Source organism: Vipera ursinii (assembly GCF_947247035.1).
Source record: "Vipera ursinii genome assembly, chromosome: W".
Lineage (NCBI taxonomy): Eukaryota > Metazoa > Chordata > Lepidosauria > Squamata > Viperidae > Vipera > Vipera ursinii.
Genome location: NC_139522.1, coordinates 24,561,230 through 24,585,015, shown reverse-complemented (window position 1 = coordinate 24,585,015; position 23,786 = coordinate 24,561,230). Strand labels below are relative to the sequence as shown.

Sequence of the window (23,786 nt, the reverse complement as noted above, 5' to 3'; positions counted from 1 at the left end):
TGACCTGGACTGATATTTTCTTGGACTGTGCTATTGTATTATTCCACAAGTAAAACTTTTTTACACACCTCAGTGTATCTGTGTGGTTGCTGCATAAACTTGACTACTCTCAGTATCCTCTTTTTCTGTGCAAGCTCTTGTTAGCTCAAGAGGTACTCTGCACATCCTTATCAAAGTGTTCCCTCAACACATCATTTATCAACTGCATAAAGACAGCAGGTGCCTCCTGCAGTCCAAATGGGAGTACTTTGAATTGGAAACATCCTAATGGGCAGTTAAAAGCCATTTGCCATTCATCTCCCTTTCTAATTGTTATGCAGTAGTAAGCTTCCCTCAGGTCCAGTTTTGAGAAAACTTTCCCTTTTGACAGGTGTGCTAACATGTCCTTCATTAAAGGTAGGGGGTACATGTTCTCCACACACACAGTGTTGAGACTTCTATAGTCTACGCAGAGATGAATAGATCCACCTTTCTTTTCCCTAAACAGGACTGGGGCAGCTACTCGGGGTTTAACTGGTTCAATAAAACCCCTTAGTAAATTTTTCCTTATAAACTTTTCCAGTTCATTCAGTACTCTAGGAGCCATTGAGTACATTTTTGGTTTTGGTAGCTTCGCTTCTGGGATGATTTAAATAGCACAGTCTGTGGGGTGGTGAGGGGGGAGTTCATCTGCCTTCTGCCCACTGAACGCCTCAGCTAAATCTCGGTATTCCATTGGAAGGCTTTGCAGCTGTGACTCATTAAGGGCGGAGGCAAATTCACGACGTAATCCCCATTTCCCACCAGTTTCTTTAACAATGGGAAAGGCGTCCTCATCTGCAAATTTGAGTTGCCCCTCCTTCCAATTAACTGCAGGATTCCATTTCTTTAGCCATGCCAGCCCCAGGACTAATGGCCACTCCATTCCAGGAGCCACAATGAAAGCCAAAGTCTCTATGTGGTTCCCTAGGTCAGTGCGTAAGTGTCTGGTGGCAAAACTAGCAGGCACCCCTCCCACAACGGATCCATCCAGTTGGCAAAACGTAATGGAAGTCTTTAATCTCCTGAGGGGTATTCCCATCTTCCCCACCAGTTCTGGGCTCACCATGCATCGGGTACACCCTCAGTCCATAAGGGCAGCTAGTTTTACTGTCTTTCCAGTGCCAGGAATGGACAGTTCTAGGGGCACTGTTATGGAGTCAATTGGCCCACTCACCAGTGGGTTGTCCTCACCGTCATCTGTCTCTCCAGGGTCACTGACTTGTAGGGCCAGGACTCAACCTACCGGACTGCTGTCCCAATGGAGCTCCACAGCCTCCACGGACTTCATGGCAGTTTCTCTGGCTTGGGGGCATTGCAGTTGTAAAGAGTCACCATCCAATTGGCCGCCGGCCCTTCCAGCGCCAAAGTGACCACACGTACCTTCTCCACATCCGAAGGCGGGTCTCCCATAGATTTGCATGTAGGTGAACACCTGCACCAGAAAATACCCCAGGCTTTTTGGGTCTCCATCAAACTTTGCCCCGATTGGGATCGGCTTCACTTCAGCTGGCGGGGGGGGGGGTCTAGCCCTGGCAGATTGTAGTGGGCGCCCTTGGGATTGTGCTGCACCTTGGGCTTTGGCAGCTGCTGCCTCTCAAGTCTCTCCCTCTCCCTCTTCGGATTCCTCCTCCTCTGACTCTTCTTCGGATTCGTGGCCCCCTTTCATTTGCATTTTAAAGTCATCGAGGGTTTTCTTCACATACTCCATTATAGCTTCCATAGATCCCGGTTTGGGTTCTTCTTTCTCTTCATCTTTGTCGGGGGTGGGGTGGGGCAGGCTCTGGATTCTTCTTCCTGGCTTTTTTCTTACATGCCCCTCAGGTTAAGGTGACTTTCAGGGCTTTCACCTCCCAGCCTTCCTTTTTTCCCAACTCTGAGTGACCATCTGGCTCAATCTTCTTCACCAGATGGTCCAGTCGCTTCCAGGTCTCTGGAGAGGCTTTTGCTGGCTTCAAAGCTGAGGAGGTCTTCGGCTCATTGCGCTGCCTGGAACTCCATCACAGATTCGGTCGCGACTCCCCCGGTAGAGCAGTTTACTTGTCTGGGTTGAGTACTATGCAGATCTCGCCTTCTGTCAGGACCCACTTAAACTAATCACCCAAGAAAGCAGAACTCTTGAAACAGGCATTGTCTCAAAACGAACTTTTGTTAGGGACTAGTGACAGTAGGGAGTGTAAGGCGAGATCTGAAGAAATGCCCGCGTGAATGATATAATTAAAGCAAGCAATATGCCCCCTCCCACCAAAGTCATAATGTCCGTTTGAACTCTAGCCAATCCACAGGTGGCTTGATGGCCGGCTGACTGGTATGGTAAACGCACATCTCAAGGTCTTCTCCAGCTTTCATTTCCTTGCGACTGTCTCCTAGATAAGGAGACGCATTCCATACTCAAAGGGAGGAGGCCAGACAAAGAAAGAGGAAAGCAAAAGTTACCAACATAATCCCCAATGCACCCCCTCCCCCCAACAGAATGGCAGGCCCCAAAAGAATAGAAGACAAAAGAGAATGTTATTAGTTGCGAAGTTGTGTCCGACCCATCGTGACCCCATGGACAAATTTCCTCCAGGCCTTCCTGTCCTCTACCATCTTCTGGAGTCCATTTAGGCTCATGCCTACTGCTTCAGTGACTCCATCCAGCCACCTCATTCTCTGTCGTCCCCTTCTTCTCTTGCCCTCAACCTTTCCCAGCATTAGGCTCTTCTCCAGTGAGTCCTTCCTTCTCATTAGGTGGCCAAAGTATTTGAGTTTCAACTTCAGGATCTGGCCTTCTAAAGAGCAGTCAGGGTTGATCTCCTCTAGGACTGACCGGTTTGATCGCCTTGCAGTCCATAGTTCAAAGGCCTCAATTCTTTGGCGCTCAGCCTTTCTTATGGTCCAACTTTCACAGCTATACATTGCAACTGGGAAGACCATAGCCTTGACAATACACACTTTTGTTGGCAGGGTGATGTCTCTGCTTTTTAGTGTGCTGTCTAGATTTGTCATGGCTTTCCTCCCCAGGAGCAAGCGTCTTTTAATTTCTTGGCTGCAGTCGCCGTCTGCAGTGATCTTGGAGCCCAGGAAAATAAAATCTGTCTCTACCTCCATTTCTTCTCCATCTATTTGCCAGGAATTGAGAGGGCCAGATGCCATTATCTTGGTTTTCTTAATGTTTAGTTTCAACCCAACTTTTGCACTTTCCTTCTTCACTCCCAACAAGAGGCTCTTCACTTTCTGCCATTAGAGTGGTATCATCTGCATATCTTAGGTTGTTGATATTTCTCCCGGCAATCTTAATTCCAACTTTTGATTCACCTAGCCCTGCCTTTCTCATGATGTGCTCTGCATATAAGTTAAACAGGCAGGGCAACAGTATACAGCCTTGCCAGACTCCTTTCCCAATTTTGAACCAATCAGTTGTTCCGTGCCGTGTTCTCACTGTTGCTTCTTGACCCATATATAGGTTTCTCAAGAGACAAATAAGATGGTCTGGTACTCCCATCTCTTTAAGAACTTGCCACAGTTTGTTGTGATCCACACAATCAAATACTTTAGCATAGTCAATGAAGCAGAAGTAGATGTTTTTCTGGAACTCCCTAGCTTTCTCCATGTTCCAACGTATGTTGGCAATTTGATCCCTAGTTCCTCTGCCTCTTCGAAATCCTGCCTGTACTTCTCGTAGTTCTCGATCCACATACTGCTGGAGTCTAGCTTGTAGGATTTTAAGCATAACTTTACTAGCATGTGAAATGAGTGCAATGGTGCGATAGTTTGAACATTCTTTGGCACTGCCTTTCTTTGGAATTGGAATGTAAACTGATCTTTTCCAATCCTGTTGCCACTGTTGAGTTTTCCAAATTTACTGGCAAATTGAGTGTAGCACTTTTACTGCATCGTCTTTTAAGATTTTGAATAGCTCAGCTGGAATACTGTCACCTCCACTAGCTTTGTTGTTGCTCAGCTTTTCTAAGGCCCACTTCACTTCACATTCTAGGATGTCTGGCTCGAGGTCAGTGAACACCTCATCGTGGTTATCAGGGACATTAAGCTCATTCTTGTATACAGGTGAAACTCAAAAAATTAGAATATCGTGCAAAAGTTCATTTATTTCAGTAATGCAACTTAAAAGGGGAAACTAATATATGAGATAGACTCATTACATGCAAAGCAAGATAGTTCAAGCCGTGATTTGTCATAATTGTGATGATTATGGCTTACAGCTCATGAAAACCCCAAATCCACAATCTCAGAAAATTAGAATATTGTGAAAAGGTGCAATATTCTAGGCTCAAAGTGTCCCTCTCTAATCAGCTAATTAAGCCATAACACCTGCAAAGGGTTCCTGAGCCTTTAAATGGTCTCTCAGTCTGGTTCAGTAGGAATCACAATCATGGGGAAGACTGCTGACCTGACAGTTGTGCAGAAAACCATCATTGACACCCTCCATAAGGAGGGAAAGCCTCAAAAGGTAATTGCAAAAGAAGTTGGATGTTCCCCAAGTGCTGTATCAAAGCACATTAATAGAAAGTTATGTGGAAGGGAAAAGTGTGGAAGAAAAAGGTGCACAAGCAGCAGGGATGACCGCAGCCTGGAGAGGATTGTCAGGAAAAGGCCATTCAAAAGTGTTGGGGACTTTCACAAGGAGTGGACTGAGGCTGGAGTCAGTGCATCAAGAGCCACCACACACAGACGGATCCTGGACATGGGCTTCAAATGTTGTATTCCTCTTGTCAAGCCGCTGCGGAACAACAAACATCAGAAGCGTCTTACCCTGGCTAAAGAAAAACAGACCTGGTCTGTTGCTCAGTGGTCCAAAGTCCTCTTTTCTGATGAGAGCAACTTTTGTATCTCATTTGGAAACCAAGGACCCAGAGTCTGGAGGAAGAATGGAGAGGCACACACTGCAAGATTCTTGAAGTCCAGTGTGACGTTTCCACAGTCTGTGTTGATTTGTGGAGCCATGTCATCTGCTGGTGTTGGTCCACTGTGCTTCATTAAGTCCAGGGTCAATGCAGCCGTCTACCAGGAGATTTTGGAGCACTTCATACTTCCTTCCGCAGACGAGCTTTATGTGGATGCTGACTTCATTTTCCAGCAGGACTTGGAACCTGCCCACACTGCCCAAAGCACCAAAACCTGGTTCAGTTGAAATAGAAAAATATTGGCAAGAGACCAGGCCAAGCTCTTCAATGTAGGAAGTTTATTTGCGCAGGTCCAGACTGCACTTGGCATGAAAGGGTCTGGACCCCGAAAGATCCACATCAACATAAATTTATACAGTTACATTCATCTGGTATTCATATGTCATATTATAGGCGTTACAGAGGGAGGAATAATATATGGTAATATAAGTAATGTCATATAGAGAAGTGAAATAAGCCACATACACTTAAACAACAAAAGAAAAAGGAGTTGTCAGCGAAAGGGAGTATACATGTGATAAATGTCAGCCTTGGAAGATAAAAACAGGATGCATATGTCTGGGTCAAGATAAAAATACTAACGGCTGAGTACAGTTGTTTTGAGGAAGAGAGAACAGAGAAGTTGGACATAGGTCAGAGGCCTTAGCTTTGAGAGCTCTGCCACAGCCTAAACCAAAGTTACAATCCTTCAGGCCATCAGACCTTCTGTCCAATCTTTGGGTAAAAAGGTTACACCTGAGTTGGTACCTTAGTTTGCACTATCTCATATCCCCCCTTTGTGGCCCTTCTGAATCTACCAGGAGGGCCACATATTCGCCACCCTGTTTGTCAAGCTGTTCCTTGTGAAAGTCCCACATCACCATTACCTGTGTGATGGCCCTTTGTGCTGCTATTAAGGACAACTTATTAGAAATAGCTTTAATAAAGATAGGCAAAATACAAGGATTATTTGCCCAGTTTTATCAATTTGAAGACAATAATTTGAAAAATTGAATTTTCCACACACTCCACCTTCTTTTGCTAATAGGTAATCCAAAGCCAATCAGTTTTGATAGACAGCTGTCCAGATTTTATCAGTAGTTTCAGCTAACAATTTTAAGACATTATCTAGGCATTGCCCTGCCAAATCCACAACAGCCTGCAGCCTAATTATTGGTGTTCTGTAACCATCCTCCGATAGATACAAAACACAAGTTCCAGGCCTCACTGAGGGATCAGTTTTATGCATTCATATCCTGAAAATACTGGGATACTACACTCCAAAATTAGAGGAGGGGGTGTTCCATTATATGGGGCTTTTGCACACATTCCCTTTCTGTACACATAACCCACATACTTACAAGCTTCAAAAGTGGCTGGTTGCCTGGCTTGACAAGCATCCTTAGCAATTCTATCAAATGCCTGTGGATACTGACAGGGATGTGGTAAACTGTAATTCCAATATTCAGGATAAAAACTAAGTGGATGATTTCCATTACAATTTCCAATGCCTACAAGAAATAATTGAACAATCTGAAATGTTTCCTTTCGCTTACTCCAAAGTCAATAATTGTAAATACAAACATTGTTACATGTGGTACAACACAATACACCCATAGCAGAAATAAACTTTTCTCCATTTTTCCCCCGTGCGTAGAAAGTCAGCTTCCGGAGTGACTTAGCAAGGGTGCTTCACTACTGTGCGTAGAAGAACCTATTGCCGGTAAGGTTCTAGCAGAGTAGCCTTTTAGTGAATATACTAAAGTTTTTAAATAAGTCCAATTTCACTAACAAATCCTATATCATTTTCATTTAAACATTAACCTTGTAGGAGCCACTGGACCTTTAAACATCACCCATTCAGGTTCATCTGCTGCTTTGACCCTTGTCCAGTGGATTCAAGATTTAGATTCTGCAATCTTTACAGCAAGAGGAGAAAACATAATAACAACATACAGTCCTTTCCATCTGCCTTCTAATTGTTCCCGCTTCCAATGTTTCACCCAGACTTTGTCTCCAGGTTGAAAAGGAAACGTTAACTATGTTTCTAATTTAGGAGGGGTTTGCTTAGTCACATAATTGCAAAGCTTTTCAACCTGCTTTATTTAGGTCTTGTACCATCTCCAAGGTCCACACCCCCCTTATGTCCCAAATCAGGCCACCCCATCAGGTTTCTTCTTAGTAGATCAGGCGGACGGGCAAACATTAACTCAAATGGTGATAAGTTTATACTGATCACAGGGTGAACTGCGAATTGCAAATAAAGCCAAAGGTAAAGCATCCACCCATTTGAGATGGCATCAGGCAAAGGTACATCAGTCAAGTCTGGTCTACTAGAATACACACTTTCCAACACTTCCAAGCAATTATGCTCAACCTCAGTCTCTGTGGGCAGCAAGGTAGCAGGAGTCAACCTATTCAATATAATCAACCTGATCTGAGAATTTTCAATTAAAATAGCCTGGTACTTCGCTAATCCCTGTCCACTGATCCAGAGATGTCCCTTAGTATCTAACAATGACTAGATTAGATAAATACACCACAGGTTGTTGCCAACTCCCCAAACGCTGAGTTAGGACCCCAAGAGCTATGTTTCTGCTAGTATCTACATATAAATTGAAAGGTTTCCGCAAGTTCGGTAATGCCAATGCGGGGCCCTGAGTCAATGCTAATTTAATATTAACAAAAGCATTCTTTTGTTCCTCTCCCCATTCCAATGGTTCAGCATTAGCACCTTTAGTGGCTGCACATAAAGGGGCAGCCATGAAAGCAAAATTCGGGATCCAAATCCTGCAGAAGCCTGCCATCCCCAGAAAACCCCTTAGTTGTCGTTTTGCGTGAGGCTCTGCCAACATAAGAACTGCTTGCTTTCTCTCAGGACCTAAAGACCGGCGCCCCGTCTGAATGTCATATCCCAAACACCTCACCCCCGGTTGCACCAATTGAGCCTTTTTCCTGGATACTCTGTATCCACATCTTAATAGCAAGTTCAAGAGACACCTAGTATTACTCCAACAGGCATCTTTACTATTTCCAGTAGCTAACACATCGTCCACATACTGCAAAATAATATCCCCCTGCTGACATGGCACATAGCATTCAAGATCTGACTAACCTTGTGGATTGGGATCATGAAAAACACATCCTTTAAGTCTATTACTGAGAATCACCTAGCAGTCGGCGGAATCAAGCCAAAATGAACAGGCACCAAAATCCCTGCTTTAAGATATTTTTGAATGCTTTCATATATCGCAGTGGTGGCTTCATTAGAGCATGGGTGCTGACGAATATGAATTGGCATCACTAAAGGTGTCACCTCCATTATTATCAGAAGGTGATGAGTTGCAAATCTGGGAGGGTTATTTTCTGCCCATATTCCTGAAACTTCAAATTTCCCCCATTTCTCCTCATTGTTTCCCTCAATGGTTGTCCTAGTTACCATGAGTATCCACATTGCTTTATTCAACTTCCGTCTCCCATCTGGCAACATTTACTTCACACTTTCTTCTACTTCCTATTTTTCTCTCTTTCCATATTTCTTATTGTACATTCTTGTTCCTTCAACATTCTAAGACTTGTTTTAAGGCATACAGTGCACATGTTTGTGCTGACCCCATTAATGCATGTAATTCACAAGTCTGTGCAAACCAACTTAAAAGCAACCTTCCTTCTATTATCCATTCCTTCATTGCCCTTCTGTCACTCTGGCCCAACTTCTCTCTTTTTTACACGAGCCAACTGTTTCCCTTAGTTACTAATCAGTCCTCTACATTTCTCTTCTCCAAAAGTATTGAAGACTCCATAAGCATATTCTCCTTTTCCCTTATTAACAACTTCAGCACTTGCTGAACGGCATAAAATTCACAGGTTAATGCTGACCAAGGGAGGGAAATTCTCCCAACTTCCACTCACATTTTCTCCCTCCCCATCTACTATCACACCTTCATTATGTCCTTTCTGTTTTCCCAACTACTTTGCTATGAACAAGCGGTTACCTCTTTTCGCCTTTCTGATACAAAATTGTTGTTGTTGTTAGTTGCGAAGTCGTGTCCGACCCATCGCAACCCTATGGACAACGTTCCTCCAGGCTTTCCTGTCCTCTACCAGCTTAACCCACACTTAATAAAAAAATGCTAACCACCAAGACTTCCCCAAATGCCAATTTTAGACAAAAATACTACTGGCTGCCTCTCTTTCCTACTTCTGGGTTAAAACCTCCTCCAAGCCATTTCGCTGACTACATTTACAAACAAATTACCTAGTGAAAAGCCAACAAAGGAGCACTCACCAAACTGTTAAAGCTGCTTTTCTAACAATTTTCAATACAACCTTTCTTAATCAAACAGCACAGCTCATATATATATATATAATCCCCAAACTTTTCTCAAGGGTTGAAGTACAATTCCTTCAATTCTCCTAGATAATATTGTCTATCAGTGTGTCCCACACACAGGCATAAAAACAATAAAAAAAAATGACAACAACAAAAAGCAACTCCAGAAAAATAAATAAAATAAACAAGATTAATAAAATATTCCGAGTTACTGAAATAGTTTTGTATCAAAGTCTAATACCAACTCTTCGCTCCTAATATAAATTTAGTCAAATGCCAATTTAATCAGATTCCATTCAAATGAAAACAAATTTCCATCAAGTAGGGTAAAACATTAAACTTTACATGCATCCCAGCTTCCTCAAACCAGAATTCTACACCGGGAAAAAAATAGTTAAAAAGATTAAACCCCCCTTTTCCTTTCTGTCTCTCTCGCTCTTAAAGCAACACAATTAGCAAGGGTGAGGAGACAGGAAAAGAATTACACAAAAATCTCACCACTAACAAAATAGTTTCCTCTCACACATCTTTCATGAAACTTTTCATGCAAATGCTTATATTGTGTTTTTTTACTTTTTACTAAACAAACAAAAGAAATTCTGCAGTCTATTGCTTCCTTCACAGTCTGTGGTGGGGGTGAAACTCTCTCTCTCACCCACAGAAAATTAGCATATCCATACATTCACTTCCATTCAAACTGCTTGCATAAACAATTTCACATACAGATATTTCATTTCATACTTTCTTCTGACAAATCAATAACTGATATTATAATTATAAGGAGCTGTTCAGAAGCCACTGAGCTCCCTTGTTTGTTGGTTGTTGTTTTTTCTTTCTTTGAATAACAAGGCCTTTTCATTTCATTACTAGATACAATACAGATACACAGACAAGACACTACCTCCACACTCCTCTAACAAAAATGGACTATATATTGCCTGGGATCCATCAGGCACATAAATTTCTTTTATTAACATATATGGTTAGTACTTGACATAGCCAATCTATAAAAACTTCAATATTTTGAACAAAATGCTCTAGTGCTTTTAATAGGATTTCTCAATGAGTTCCTTGGGCTCCTATCCCTGGAACTCGATTAGTGTCATTATCAACATCTGCGGGTTGAACTGGACTCACCACTGGCTGCTGGACTGGAACCACTGGTGGTGGGGCTTGAGGCACAGGGTGATACACAGGGACATTGGGGAGGGGCATTCAGGAATATAGAGAAACTCATGTTGGATCTGAGTCCCATTAAATAGACATGTTACTGGTGTCAGGACCTGTCTTCCCAATACTTGTCCTGACACCCCCTTGGACCTATATTTTCGGTGGTCCAGGTACCAATACTGGACTATTTACAACAAATCGCCCAGCTCCTGTGTCTACCAAAAACATTGTCTGATGACCCCCAACACTCATTATAACCAAGAACTCAGGGGGGTCTTCCCCAAGCCTGGTCCCCGTCAGTCAGTCCAACTTTTTCCTGCCAACCCAATTCCTTCAATGTCACACACACTGTCTCTTCCCCCTTCATTCCCTTGATTTCCTCTTGCCCCTCGTCCCCTGTAGGGGAACCTGGGAGGCATTATGCTAACAGACCTGCCTCACCCTAACCCAGGTCTTCCCCTCCAGCCTTGTCCTCGCATCTCTCGCCTCGGGCATTTTCTTTCTTTTTGACTTTGTCCCTACACTTTTCATGCTTCCTCCAATAATTCACTGGTATTCTTCCCCAAAGCACCTTCCAACCTCCACAACTTCTTTCTAATATCATCATAACTTTGTGCTATGCACCTCTCATTCAACATTCACACATTGTCAAGCAATCTTCGCAAAAACCCTTCTGGACTTTCATCTGCTCCCTAAGTCAGTCAGTTTGTCTTAAGGGAGCCAAAAACTCTTGCTTTGCAGCTACTGCCTCAGCTGCGGCTGACCTTGTTGTCACTCCTACCGAAACATCTACCCCAGCTACTAACTCTTCCTCCCTTTCATCCTCCTCACCTTCACTTGGTTCACCACTTTCAGCTACTGAGCTCTCCTCCTCATCCTTGGGAGCCATCAGCACTTTTCCTTTAAACTTCCTTCTCACTACAGGCTGTGCCTCTCCAGACGCTGCAGCCTGCAACCGCAGCTGCTGGTGGAGGCAAAGGGGGTGGTTGAGGCACACAGGGAGGGGGTCTGAAAATCACTTCCTCTTCTTTAAAGAACACTTCTTTCTTAGTATCTGACATTTTAGTTTCAGATATGTTTATATCCTTAAACTGTTTAAACACAACACTCAACTTCTTTCCCATAGGTCTGGCAACACAAAGACGAATCATTTCTGCCTGACACTGTAACAAATCATCACTTCTCTCATCCAATGCATTCCCCCACTGGTCAATGTACAATGCACTGGTCACCATATTTTTTATCATCCCCAGCTAGGACCCAGATGGGACTCTAACCCACAATCCCCAGCTAGGATTCCTCATAATACATCCACAGTCTCACGTCTAAAAGAACCTTGTGGAGGCCATGCTTGTTCACACAGAAATTTCAATTGAATCCTATTCCCCTTTGGATATTTAGGATCACTAAAATAATCATCAAATCCTTTTAACATGCATGCCAACGGTGTGTTGGGCACACTCTGACGCCCCCCCATACTAATACACTGCCACTGACCTACGGTGCCGGACGTTCCGACGGTCACCAATAGGAACTGCAATGGCTTAACCTCCCACACAACCTGACGGACTGCTTTAGGGACAATGTTGTCCTGAGTCCAGGAGGGTGATCAGTCCCCCTCTTCTGTCTTCAAATGAGACAGGCACACCAGAGTTTAACAGATACTCGCCTGAAACGCGTTGTCCACTTCCCCGTCCTGGCCAGGAATTGTTCAGACCACCGTTCCTACACTGCAGGGTTCTTGGACTCGATCAGAGCACCGTCGGTACCAAAGAGTTGTCACTGCTGTCTCCCGGAGGCTGGATCCCCCGTGGCGCCTGGAGAATGTTCAGGAGTGACTGCCCGATGGGCCCGAGGGGTTGAACGGCCCTCAGCAAAATATTGCCTTGACCTTTTGGTCCTGCCGCGGTCGCCATTTGAAATAGAAAAATATTGGCAAGAGACCAGGCCAAGCTCTTCAATGTAGGAAGTTTATTTGCGCAGGTCCAGACTGCACTTGGCATGAAAGGGTCTGGACCCCGAAAGATCCACATCAACATAAATTTATACAGTTACATTCATCTGGTATTCATATGTCATATTATAGGCGTTACAGAGGGAGGAATAATATATGGTAATATAAGTAATGTCATATAGAGAAGTGAAATAAGCCACATACACTTAAACAACAAAAGAAAAAGGAGTTGTCAGCGAAAGGGAGTATACATGTGATAAATGTCAGCCTTGGAAGATAAAAACAGGATGCATATGTCTGGGTCAAGATAAAAATACTAACGGCTGAGTACAGTTGTTTTGAGGAAGAGAGAACAGAGAAGTTGGACATAGGTCAGAGGCCTTAGCTTTGAGAGCTCTGCCACAGCCTAAACCAAAGTTACAATCCTTCAGGCCATCAGACCTTCTGTCCAATCTTTGGGTAAAAAGGTTACACCTGAGTTGGTACCTTAGTTTGCACTATCTCACAGTGACCGTGGGATTACTGTGCTTGATTGGCCAGCAAACTCGCCTGACCTGAACCCCATAGAGAATCTATGGGGCATTGCCAAGAGAAAGATGAGAGACAAGAGACCGAACAATGCAGAAGAGCTGAAGGCCGCTATTGAAGTATCCCGGTCTTCCATAACACCTCAGCAGTGCCACAGGCTGATAACCTCCATGCCAGGCCGCATTGAGGCAGTAATGGCTGCAAAAGGCGCCCAAACCAAGTATTGAGTACATATGCATGCTTATACTTTTCAGAGGTCCCATATTTATTTATTTAGATTTATATACCGCCCTTTCCCGAAGGACTCAGTGCGGTTTACAGGGCATTTAAAAAACAGTCAATACAAATGTTAAAACAAATTAAAAGAGATTAAATAGAACCCTGAGAAAATTAAAAGCCAGTTAAAATTAAAATTAAAAATATTCTCAGCCTGGGCCAGAGAGCTCGAAGAGCCAGGTCTTCAGGTCCCGGCGGAATGAACGGAGGTTGGGGGCAGTCCTAAGCTCCGCAGGCAGCTGGTTCCACAGGGCAGGCGCACCCACTGAGAAGGCCCTACCCCTGGGTGTTACCCGCCAGCAGTCTTTAACCGGCGGCACCCTGAGGAGACCCTCCCTGTGGGAGCGCACTGGACGAAGGGAACTTGATGCTGGCAGCAGGTGTTCCCTCAAATATCCCAGATCCTCGCCATTTAGGGCTTTATAGGTCATCACCAGCACCTTGAATCTCACCCGAAGGGCAACTGGAAGCCAATGCAGCTCGCGGAGTAGAGGTGTTACATGGGAGTATCGGGAGACCCTCATCACGACTCGCGCGGCTGCATTCTGCACCAGTTGAAGCCTCCGGGTGGTCCTCAAGGGCAGCCCCATGTAGAGAGCGTTGCAGTAGTCTAAACGGGAGGTCACGAGCGCATGAGTGACTGTGCGTAGGGCATCTCGGTCCAGGTAGGATCGTAACTGGCGCACCAGGCGAACCTGGGCAAAAGCCCCCCTGGTCACAGCTCCTATATGGTCTTCAAAAGTGAGCTGCGAATCCAGGAGGACGCCCAAGTTGCGAGCCCTATCAACGGGGGGTAACACCTCACCCCCCATCTTTAGAGATGGAATAGTCTGGTTGACCCGAGATGCCGGTATGCACAGCCACTCAGTCTTGGCAGGATTAAGATGAAGCCTGTTTCTCCCCATCCAGACCCGGACCGCTTCCAGGCAACGGGACATCACGGCGAGGGCATCGCTGGGTTGGTTTGGGGTGGAGAAAAAAAGTTGGATATCATCAGCGTACTGATGATACCCCACCCCAAAACCACGAATGATCTCGCCCAGCGGCTTCATATAGATGTTGAACAGGAGGGGCGAGAAAACCGACCCCTGAGGGACTCCACAAACAAGAGGCCTCGGGGCGGACCTCTGCCCTCCCGTCAACACCGACTGCAAGCGGCCCAGGAGATAGGAGGAGAACCACCGCAAAACAGTGCCTCCCACTCCCAACCCCCTGAGACGCCGCAGTAGGATACCATGGTCGATGGTATCGAAAGCCGCTGAGAGGTCTAATCGGAACAACCCCTGTCCCGAGCCCGCCAGATATCATTCACCATACATATTGTTCTATGTACACTCCTTGTTTTATTGATTGCATGTAATATTCTAATTTTCTGAGATTGTGGATTTGGGGTTTTCATGAGCTGTACGCCATAATCATCACAATTATGACAAATCACGGCTTGAACTATCTTGCTTTGCATGTAATGAGTCTATCTCATATTTCTGTTTCCCCTTTTAAGTTGCATTACTGAAATAAATGAACTTTTGCACGATATTCTAATTTTTCGAGTTTCACCTGTAGTTCTTCTGTGTAATTTTGCCACCTCTTCTTAATCTCTTCTGCCTCTGTTAGGTCCCTGCCTTTTTGGTCCTTTATCATGCCCATTTTTGCATGAAACGTTCCCTTCATCTCTCCAATTTTCTTGAAGAGATCTCTGGTCCTCCCTATTCTATTGTTTTCTTCTATTTCTTTGCATTGTTCATTTAAGAAGGCATTCTTATCTCTTCTAGCTATTCTCTGGAATTCTGCATTCAATTGGGCGTATCTTTCTTTTTCTCCCTTGCCTTTCGCTTCCCTCCTTTCCTCAGCTATTTGCAAAGTTTCCTCAGACAGCCATTTTGCTTTCTTGCATTTCTTTTTCTTTGGGATGGTTTTGGTTGCTACCTCTTGTACAATGTTGCGAACCTCTGTCCATAGTTCTTCAAGCACTCTATCAGATCTAATTCCTTAAATCTATTTGTCACCTCTACTGTATATTCAACAGGGATATGTTTTAATTCATACCTCAGTGGCCTAGTGCTTTTCCCTACTTTCTTCAGTTTAATCCTAAACTTTGCAACTAGAAGCTCATGGTCTGAGCCACAGTCAGCTCCTGGTCTTGTTTTTACTGACTGTATAGAGCTTCTCCATCTTTAGTTGCAGAGCATATAGTCAATCTGATTTCTGTGTTGACCGTCTGGTGATGTCCATGTGTAGAGCCGTCTCTTGGGTTGTTGGAAAAGAGTGTTTGCTATGACCATTGTATTCTCTTGACAAAATTCTATCAGCCTGTGCCCTACTTCATTTTGTACTGCAAGGCCAAACCTGCCTGTTATTCCGGTTATCTTTTGGCTTCCTACTTTAGCATTCCAATGCCCCATGATGATGAAGACATCATTTTTTGGTGTTAGTTCTATAAAGTGCTGTAGGGCTTCATAGAACCGGTCAATTTCATCCTCTTCAGCACTGGTGGTTGGGGCATAGAATTGGACTACTGTGATATTGAATGGTTTGCCTTGGATTCGAACTGTGATCATTCTGTCATTTTGAGGATTGTATCCCAGTATTGTTTTTCCTACTCTTTTATTGACTATGAAGGCTACTCCATTTCTTCTGAGGGATTCTTGCCCGCAGTAGTATACCTGATGTTCATCTGAATTAAATTCACCCATTCCTGTCCATTTTAGTTTGCTGATTCCTAAGATGTCGATGTTCAGTCTTGTCATCTCTTGTTTGTCCACATCCAGCTTTCCTTGATTTATGGATCTTACATTCCAGGTTCCTATGGAGAAAAAATCTTTACAGCATCGGACTTTCCTTTCACCACCAGATACATCCACAGCTGAGCGTCCTTTCGGCTTTGGCCCAGTCGCTTCATTCTTTCTGGTGCTACTAATACTAGCCCTTGGGTGGCCCTGCATGGCATAGCTCATAGCTTCATTGAATTACGCAAGCCCCTTCGCCACAACAAGGCAGTAATCCATGAAGGGGCTGCAGATAATATGACCCTTGAATTTTTAACTCAAATAACTATGAAAAGTGTACCACCCACACATAAGCCTATTGTGAAAATTAAAACATACAAAACTTTCAAGGGTCATGGGCTTATCCATGAGTATATATGTCACACTGTGAAGGAGATGAGTAAATAGAGGCCAATCCAAATTTTTATCACAATTGCAGAGGAGCTGCAACAGCCAGAACTATGAGGACCCGTCATATGTCCATATTGTCAGTGCTGTGTTGACTTTGAACAGTTGCTGAACAAATGGACATAACCAGAGTACTAGCTCTATTACAAAACTTTTTTCAAAAGATTAAGGAAATAAAGGTAATCCTTGAGTTACAAATGTAATAGAGCCTGTTAATTATATTTGTACTTTGAGGATTCGTTAATTGGATCATGTTAAATGAATGAGCCCCCATGCCTCCTTCACCCATGCATTCGTAAAACAAATGTGTTGGTCATTAGGTCAAATATGGGGTACCTCATGGTCGGTTTGCCTCTACCTCCAGCCTCTGAAGGCCTCCCTCCACCCCGAGATACCCCATACTCTGCTTCCCACCACTTGGGGTCCCCACAGCTGCTTGGGCCTACTCCCCACCCTGATCACTGATGGCTCACTTATCTTTCCAAGATCTCCAGAGGCTGAGCTATGAAAAGAGAAGGCCACTCAATTGCTGAGCCATGTGGCAGCGTTCCAGAAACTAGGCGGCTTTTTCTGAGATAAACCCCCAGCTTCTTTCCCAAGCATTAGCATGGGGGAGGGGGAACAAGCTGCCCTTTCTTGTAAGCTGAAAACCAGCTATTTTGGGAGAGAGAGCCAGCAAGTTTGCTTTACCTCCCAAGGCATTAGCAGATAAACTTTGGGAGAAAAAAAAGCTTTTGCTTTTGTAAGTTGAAACCCTCTCTTGCGAAAGCGGAAGCAAACATGTGTTCCTTGGCTTGTTTGCTTTGGCATGTTGGGTTTTTCTCCCCTATTAGCGTAACAGTTGCTATAGACCAATTTCATTACTAACAATGACTATAAACTCAGCTGCAATTTTGGCAGAAAGATTAAAGAAGGTGCTACAGGCATATATCATGGCTTTCTACCAAAAACACAGTTAAGGGATAATGTGAGGACTGTTTTGAACTCCTCTTAACCTCACCAATTTCTCTGGGCTACTCAGGAATTTTAAAAAGCCAAAGAAACTCCTGAGCCAAGGTTTCAGCAAGAAAACAACTTTATTTTTGGCCAAGACAGAGTCAGATAACCTTTTCCCTTTTTGTGGCTGCTTAGAGGGATGAAGGCACACCCAGAAAAGATTCCTTCCACTTTTTATACCTTTTCAGAACAAAGAGATCCAAGTCTCTGTACCAGGAGCAAGAAAGTACAGAAAAACAAATTCCAAGGTGATGACTCATACACATCAATCCAGGCTAGCTCACCTTCCCCCTCCCTATTTCCTGGCCAATAGGTCCTTCATCAAAGGTAGGGGGTACATGTTCTCAACGCAAACCCCGTTGATGCCGCGAAAGTCTACACACAGGCGTAGGGATCCATCCTTCTCCTTGAAGAGCACTGGAGCTGCAATCCGTGATCTTACCGGTTGGATGAAACCCCTTGCCAAGTTCTTATGAATATATGTCTCAGTTCCTTCATCTCCTTTGGTGTCATGGCATACATCCGGGGCTTTGGCAGTTTGCCCCCCGGCAGGATGTCAATGGCACAATGGCACAATCGGTTGGCTGGTGAGGAGGTAGTGCATCACATTCATGCTCGCTGAACACCTCAGGAAGGTCGGCGTACACCTCCGGGAAGGGGACCTTCCACCTTATGCTCTCATGTTAGTCATATGATTACAGCCTAACTGGTTGGGTTGGCAATATATAAGCCATGATTTGTAATGTATTGTATCCCTTTAAATGTGTAATGATTAGCCAACGCTGTGTTCTTTCAACGGCCATAAGAGGGAGCTAGAGACATTTTCATTTTCAACTTTCAGAGCTGCTGGGAAGTGCTCCATGCTGTAAGTTTTGCAAGGGCTGCACCAAAAAAGGAGCTAGAGCCCTGATTGGTTTGCATTGTATTTGAACTGTATTTGGGGTCCTCATTGGATCTCCATCGCTTTTCAGCAGAATTTCATCTTTCAGAGCTGCTGGGAAGTGCTCCATGCTGTAAGTTTTGCAAGGGCTGCACCAAAAAAGGAGCTAGAGCCCTGATTGGTTTGCATTGTATTTGAACTGTATTTGGGGTCCTCATTGGATCTCCATCGCTTTTCAGCAGAATTTCAACTTTCAGAGCTGCTGGGAAGTGCTCCATGCTGTAAGTTTTGCAACGGCTGCACCAAAAAAGGAGCTAGAGCCCTGATTGGTTTGCATTGTATTTGAACTGTATTTGGGGTCCTCATTGGATCTCCATCACTTTTCAGCAGAATTTCAACTTTCAGAGCTGCTGGGAAGTGCTCCATGCTGTATGTTTTGCAAGGGCTGCACCAAAAAAGGAGCTAGAGCCCTGATTGGTTTGCATTGTATTTGAACTGTATTTGGGGTCCTCATTGGATCTCCATCACTTTTCAGCAGAATTTCAACTTTCAGAGCTGCTGGGAAGTGCTCCATGCAGTAAGTTTTGCAAGGGCTTACCAAAAAAGGAGCGGCCCGCGCACCTAACAGCGCGCGAATTATATAACTAAATATCAAAAACAGCAGTGGTACATTCAGGGCAAGTGCATCTGAGATTCGTTGTAACTCAGCATGTCTGGCTTAGTTCAGTGCAACACCTGTTTTGCAGCTGTCTTTCGCAGTACCCTTTTCAAACTTGGAAACTGTCCTATCTGTAAACAAATCACTAGTCTACAAGGACAGATTATTTATCTAGGGTCTGTAATCTGTGCTCTTCAGGCCGAAATTAGGTGTCCAGTTCAGCCCTTCTACCCTATTGAGCCTCCGTGCTATCAGCCCCCTCTACCACAAAGATCCTGCAGGAGAAGGGCAGTGTGGACAACCGTGGGATCTGGCAGGGTGAGATCTGTGAACCATAAACCCAAAGCTTTCACTGTGTCCCTGCACAACAGATACAGTGCCCTTTCTGACCTTAATAAGGACATTAAGGAGACAGGTAAAGGTATCTGTGATAATAACTCAAATAAGCAGGGGATCGTGGTCCAAGATGAAAAACTTGTTTTCGATAGGGAGAAGTGTGAATCTGGTATTACACACCAGTCATGCAAGAACAGAAAGGCATCCAAAAAGAGAAGCCACCTTCTGGTTGGTGATTCAATTATAAGGGATGTAAATTTAGGAAAGGACACAGAGGTTTTGAAAGAGGTCAGGTGTCTTCCAGGTGCTACTGCCAGTAGGGACAAGAAGCGTATTTCTAAAATAATCAAGAATGCCAGCAAGGACTGTGATGTGGAGGCTATTGTACATCTTGGCACTAATGATCTGTCCCAAAAAGATGTACTCTCTGTGCAGAATGATTTCCAGAGCTTGGGGCAGGAACTTAGCAGAATAGGCTGTAGGCTTACTTTTTCAGAAGTTTTACCAGTGTATAAGGAGCAAAATGGAAAAGGCCAGCGTATAGCAGAATTTAATATGTGGCTAAAGGAGTGGTGTAAAGGAGAAGGCTTTGGTTATATTAGTTATGATGTCTGTAGCTGGTCCAATGAAAAAATATAGAAAAGAGATGGTCTGCATCCATCCAAGAAAGGGACTGAGTTACTTGGCAATAAAATCACAGCTTTTTTGGAGGAACATTTAAACTAAATAATGGGGATAGTGAGTTAATTGATACAGTACATCACTGTCCCCGGCAATCTAAGAAAATAGGGGAAGCCAGGCACCACAAAAGTTATGCAGCAGGTAAACACAGGGTAAGTCATAAAGGACTCAAAAGTCTAATGCACAGAGTATGAACAGTAAGCAGGGTAACCTAGCAGTAACAGTAACCTAGCAGACAACTTTCTCTCCCAAAAAGTAGAGAAGGGAACTAGGGGATTAGCCATATTGGATTTAATTCTCACTAACAGAGATGAAATGATAGAAGGTGTCAAAGCCACAGGAACCTTGGGGGGGAAGTGATCATGCAATATTGGAATTCAACATTCTGGAGGCACAAGCAATAGAACACAGCCAAACTACAGTCTTGGACTTTAAAAGAGCTAATTTCAATAAACTTAGAGAGACCATGGGAAGAATTCCATGGATGAGAATCCTAAAGGGGAAAACAACTCAAGAAGCTTAGGAAATTTTGAAAAGTGAGATAATAAAGGCCCAGTCTAGCACAATACCAACAAAGAAGAAAAATAACAGCTTTCAAAGGAAACCAGCATGGCTGCATAAAGAACTCTCTGACAAGCTGAAAGATAAAAGGGACAAGTATAGGAAGTGGAAAGAGGGGCACATAACTAAGTCAGAATATCAGCAAATAGCCCGTGCCTGCAAAGATGAAGTGAGGAAAGCTAAGGCTCAAAATGAACTAAGGCTTGCGACCAAAGTCAAAAATAAGAAAAAATGCTTCTTTCAACATATAAAAAACAAGAAAAAAGTTAAGGAAATGATTGGTCCATTAGTGGGGGAAAGTGGCAAGAAGGTGACAAGCAATAGGGAGAAAGCAGAACTATTTAATTCGTTTTTTGCATCTGTCTTTACACAAAGGGAAAAAACAGTCCAACCTACCCAAACCAGTGCCATAAAAAACAGAATAGAAACGCAAGTTAAGATAGGCAAGAAAATGGTAAGTGAACACCTGTTCAGCCTAGACGAGTTCAAATCACCAGGACCAGATGGATTACACCCCAAGGTTCTCAAGGAACTGGCAGACGTGATCTCAGAACCACTGAACTATATTTTTCAAAGATCCTGGAGCACTGGGGAAATACCAGAGGACTGGAAGAGAGCTGATGTAGTTCCCATCTTCAAAAAAGGGAAAAAAATAGATCCAGGAAACTACAGACCTATCAGCCTGACCTCAATACCTGGGAAGATTCTGGAAAAGATAATCAAACAACAAATCAGCGAACACCTTGATGCAAACAAAGTCATCACTAAAAGCCAACATGGGTTTGTCAAAAACAGATCATGCCAGACAAATCTTATTACATTCTTTGACCAAGTGACAAAACTAGTGGACTAGAAGAATGCTGTAGATATAATTTACTTGGACTTCAGTAAGGCATTTGATAAAGTAGATCACAACCTACTACTTGATAAGATAGAAAAATGTGGGTTAGATAGCATCACCACCAGATGGATTCATAGCTGGCTGACAGGCCGTACTCAGCGTGTGGTCATCAATGGAACTGCATCTACATGGAAGGAAGTGTGTAGTGGGGTGCCCCAGGGCTCTGTTCTGGGCCCAGTGCTCTTCAATATCTTCATTAATGATTTGGATGAGGGGATAGATGGGGAACTCATCAAATTTGCAGACGACACCAAGCTGGCAGGAATAACCAATACTCCAGAAGATAGGCTTAAGATACAGAAGGATCTGGACAGACTCGAACACTGGGCACTATCTAACAAAATGAAATTCAATTGTGAAAAAAGTAAGGTTCTACATTTAGGCAGGAAAAATCAAATGCACAGGCATAGTATAGGTGGTACCTTGCTCAATAGTACTAACTGTGAGAGGGATCTCGGAGTCTTAGTAGACAATCACTTCAATATGAGCCAGCAGTGTGCTGCAGCTGCCAAAAAAGCCAACACAGTGCTAGGCTGCATTAACAGAGGGATAGAATCAAGATCAAGTGAAGTACTAATACCACTTTACAATGCTTTGGTAAGGCCACACCTGGAATATTGCATCCAGTTTTGGTCACCACGATGTAAAAAAGATGTCAAGACTCTAGAAAGGGTACAGAGAAGAGCAACAAAGATGATTAGGGGGTTGGAGGCTAAAACATATAGGGAACGGTTGCTGGAATTGGGTATGTGTAGTTTCATTTCATTTCATTTCATTTATTGGATTTCTATACCGCCCTTCTCCCTAGGGACTCAGGGCGGTTCACAGGGCATATATAAATAGGTATACAAAAATTAAAAGAGAATTAAACCATGCCCAATTAAAATACAGCAATAGTAAAATAATAAAACCAATTAAAAAACCCATATTCCCCTTCAGGCCAGACCAGCTAACTCAAACAAGTGGGTCTTCAACCCGCGACGGAAGGATCGGAGGTCCGATGCCATCCGGAGCTCAACCGGCAGTTGGTTCCATAGTGCCGGGGCACCCACAGAGAAGGCCCTCCCCCTGGGGGCCACCAGTCGACATTCCCTGACTGGAGGCACCCTGAGGAGGCCCTCTCTGTGGGCACGCACAGGGCGGAGGGGAGTTGACGCCGGCAGCAGGTGGTCCTCGAGGTATCCCGGACCCATGCCATGTAAGGACTTAAAGATCATAACCAAGACCTTGAACCTCACCCGGAAGACAACTGGTAACCAATGCAGCTCGCGGAGCAAAGGTGTAACATGGGAATACCGGGAAACTCCCAAGACAACTCTCGCGGCTGCATTCTGTACCAGTTGGAGCCTCCGAGTGGTCTTCAAGGGAAGCCCCATGTAGAGAACATTACAATAGTCTAGGCGAGAGGTCACGAGCGCATGAGTGACCGTACACAGGGCATCCCGGTCCAGATAGGGCCGCAACTGGCGCACCAGGCGAACCTGGGCAAAAGCCCCCCTAGTCAAGGCTACTATATGGTCTTCCAGGGTAAGTCGTGAGTCTAGGAGGACTCCCAAGTTGCGAGCCCTATCCACGGGGGGTAAGAGCTCACCCCCCATAGAAAGCGATGGAACATTTTGAATGTCCCGGGATGCCGGAATGTACAGCCACTCAGTCTTGTCAGGGTTGAGTTGAAGTCTGTTCCTCCCCATCCAGACCCGTACCGCCTCCAGGCAACAGGACATCACAGCGAGGGCATCACTGGGGTGGTTTGGGGTCGAAATGAAAAGTTGGGTATCATCAGCATATTGATGATACCCAACTCCAAAACCACGAATGATCTCACCCAGCGGTTTCATGTAGATGTTGAACAGGAGAGGCGAGAGAACCGACCCCTGAGGAACTCCACAAACGAGAGACCTAGGGGCCGATCTCTGCCCCCCTGCCAACACCAACTGCGAGCGTCCCAGGAGATAGGAGGAGAACCACTGAAGAACTGTGCCTCCCACTCCCAATCCCCTGAGACGCCGCAGCAAGATACCATGGTCGATGGTATCGAAAGCCGCCGAGAGGTCTAATAGGACTAGGACAGAGGAATATCCCCTATCCCGAGCCCTCCAGAGATCATTCACCAGAGTGACCAATGCCGTCTCCGTGCTGTACCCGGGCCTGAAACCCGATTGGTAGGGGTCCAAATAATCCGCTTCATCCAGGACCAGAGGGAGCTGATGCGCCACCACACTCTCAACAACCTTCGCAAGAAAGCGAAGGTTGGAGACTGGATGAAAGTTGTTCAATACAGCTGGGTCCAAGGCAGGCTTCTTGAGGAGAGGTCTCACCACCGCCTCCTTCAAGACGGTGGGGAAATAACCCTCACTCAAAGAAGCAGATATGACCGCCTGGAGCCAGCCTCGTGTCCTCTCCCTAGCTGCATAAACCAGCCAGGAAGGGCACGGATC

General features: G+C 44.6%; 1 protein-coding gene and 1 long non-coding RNA gene across 2 annotated transcripts in view; one reads left to right on the top strand and one right to left on the bottom strand.

The window, feature by feature from the left end:
* The window catches only part of LOC310648231 (zinc finger E-box-binding homeobox 1-like), a gene marked incomplete at both ends in the record, with an annotated part of 439,898 nt that overhangs the window by 116,123 nt on the left and 299,989 nt on the right, over nucleotides 1-23,786 (top strand). The gene's annotated exons all lie outside the window — the stretch shown is intronic.
* LOC310648292 lies at nucleotides 5,182-9,753 on the bottom strand. Its single transcript, XR_014494055.1, has 2 exons — nucleotides 8,897-9,753; nucleotides 5,182-6,412 (listed from the first exon to the last, which is right to left on the bottom strand). It is a non-coding gene; the product is annotated as an uncharacterized lncRNA (long non-coding RNA).